The following is a 2,825-nucleotide window of genomic DNA, read 5'->3' on the forward strand; positions in this document are numbered from 1 at the left end:
GATTATACGTTCTTGACTGTATTAGAATATGGAATAAGGTTTACACAAAAACAGGATATTATTATTATGACAAACAAATAATGATAACCATTAAACCTGAACACCTATTGTTGCATTACATGTGTGGTGCAACATGTTATGTAGTATTGCGCTCCAAATAAGATAGTTGTTGGTTTTCACCTGTTGCCTGTATTTTAGAATTTAGATAATACAGAATATATCTTTTTCTGTACCTCTACGTTTCATGACATGCTGTAAAGGCTATAATTTATCATAATCGGTAGCCCTACAGGTTTTTCCAGGGCTCCATTGTCAGTAAAAAATGGCTAGTGTTTTTTTTATATAGGGCTTTACCATACCCTCACCCATACCCCTGTACATTATTACTCATGGATTATCTAAAATCTGCGCCTTTGCTTCTTCTTAGCCTGCCCAAAGGGCTTCCATACCAATGCCAATTCCATACCGATAGCGCAGGCATTCTTCCATTAGGTTCTGCCCTGAAACCAGTCAGACCAGTAGTATAAGTGAGCACGCTCCCAGTGCTTGAGCATTTGTGTACACCAGTGGGCCAGAATGTTTTGGTACTGGCACAGAATGGCAAAAGATAATTGCAGTCATGATGTTGGGAAGCTCCTGAACACGAACTGGAGCATTTCCAGGGCAATTGTTTATCTACCTTAAATAAGTATTACTTAAAAGAAAATGCGGTTTAGTCACACAAGGAGCTCCGCTGTCCATGGTGCTGAAGCCAAGGACTCATCACAGTTATTTCACCCTGATATTGTACTTCTTAAAGCGGATATTTCATGATTCCCAAATTCTCCAGTCTAATACACCAAATAAATAATATAAATTTATTAAAAACCCACCTTATTTGTGTTCAGCGGGGAAGATATCTTAACGTGTCTATCTGCATGACACCGATCTTTATGATTATTCCTGTCCATTATGTTATCTCTCCCTTATTGCTAAGTTGCTTCTTGTCGTCGGTTGGTTCAGGTAGGTTTTGTAAGGACAGGTAAACCATAGGAGAGAGATCTTGATTAGATAATGCCGGTCCTGCCACTCCTAGACACACATTTCAGCTTCCAAAAGGTTTACATTAAAGCTAAATATCTCCATAATCATTACAGAGATGACCAGACAATATAACAAGCTAAAGTGTTACATTGAATTCATTATGCTGGCCCTAATTCATTCACTATATACCGATCATTGAGCCCCAATGCGGTGCAAATTCTTACTTTATTACAAGTGATGTCCATTTTACACTCTCAGACCCTGGTTTTTTTTTTTCTTCCCCTCTATTCCTTAAAACATAAACAATATGTCCCTTACTTTACATTTACTATGCTGGACCATCATGACCATGTTGTGGCTGAATTGTAAGATTTTATTAAGCTATGGTTATTATGTGTTGCCTGTTATTTTCATACCTGCATAAAAGCCCATCAAATAAGGGTGTATGCTTTAAATGAAGCACATGGACTGATTTTAATGTATCATATTGCATTTGTCCACAAAATATGCAAGCTGGACGGGTAGATGGATGGTCCATTCCAACGAATTATAGGAACGCCTACAGTGTATATAAAAGAAAAGGGGTATATATGGAAATGGTATAAAGGGATTGTATACCATTTTCTATCAGTATTGATGCTGGTGTGCTGCTGTTCTTGAATTGTAGGATAATGCGGGGTTAATTAACTGGTTTAGCGCAGCAGTCACCTAAAGGGTTAACAGACTGCCGTTGCCGTCTTGATTTTTCGCTGTAACCAGGGAATCCTGAGTCCCGCTTTGGTGACACCAGAGGAAGTGACGTGGGTGTTATTTATATGTCAGGTACATTATTGCTGCAGGATATATTGCAGTGTGCGGAGGGGAGCTGCCTCCTGCTCTCACTGCCACGGCTATGGCCATGGCTAATCTATATGGCTAATAGAGGGAAAAGTTGGTCCTCCGCGCTCCCTCGCCTTCCCTCCTTCTCCCCGTATTAACCCTCTCAGCGCTTTGTGTGCCGGACACTCGCAGGCATTTTGTCGGAATAAGGAGGACAATCACTGCAGTAGCTAATAGAACATAGAATAATACCGACCGCCCGTGTAACTCATACAGTGCCGGAACAAATCCTTCCGAATGCACGCAGTGACCGGTCCATTCATGTACAGCTAATAAAAGCATAGAACGCGTTTATATTGCATTTAACACCTTACAATCCAAGCGAAATCGGGTCATTTCCCTCAATGCTCTACATAATAACAGCCAATGTGCTGAGATGTGCGTGATCACTGACACTCCTGAGGGGCGTGGAGTGCAATCCCTATGATGCTCAGCCGGGCAGAGGCCAAGCATGGTTGGAGTCGGGCGCGCAGGCTGAGCGTGCTGAGAGTGGCGGTGTGAAGCAGCTGAGAGCCCCAGAGGTAGCCCATTCCTGCTGAGCGCACACAATACACACCTAGCCCCTGCCGGGAAGCGCACAGTCGCTGATGCTAATGTCAAGGGACTGAGAGGAAGGGCTGTTACTACATCTCACACTGAGCAGCATTTTAATCGCTCTCCCTGACATTCACGCTTCACTTCGCTTTTACTCCAATATATTCTCTCGCGTCCCTATTCTGGGTGCCTAACAGCTCCCGATTATCGCTTAAGAACAATCCGCGTCTGGCCCCGGCATCCTTCCAAACGAGGCAGGGCAGATCGCCTTATTTGCATGATTTGGGTTTAGTTCTCATTTAACGCAAGTGGATATTCCGTGGAATAATAAGAATAACCATCACCATCCTACTGGCAGAAGGAACCCCCCACGCATGCGCATGGATGAT

Source organism: Sceloporus occidentalis, unplaced genomic scaffold (genome assembly GCF_023333645.1).
Source record: "Sceloporus occidentalis isolate IW3139 unplaced genomic scaffold, rSceOcc1.0.p SCAF_11, whole genome shotgun sequence".
NCBI classification, from domain to species: Eukaryota; Metazoa; Chordata; class Lepidosauria; order Squamata; family Phrynosomatidae; genus Sceloporus; species Sceloporus occidentalis.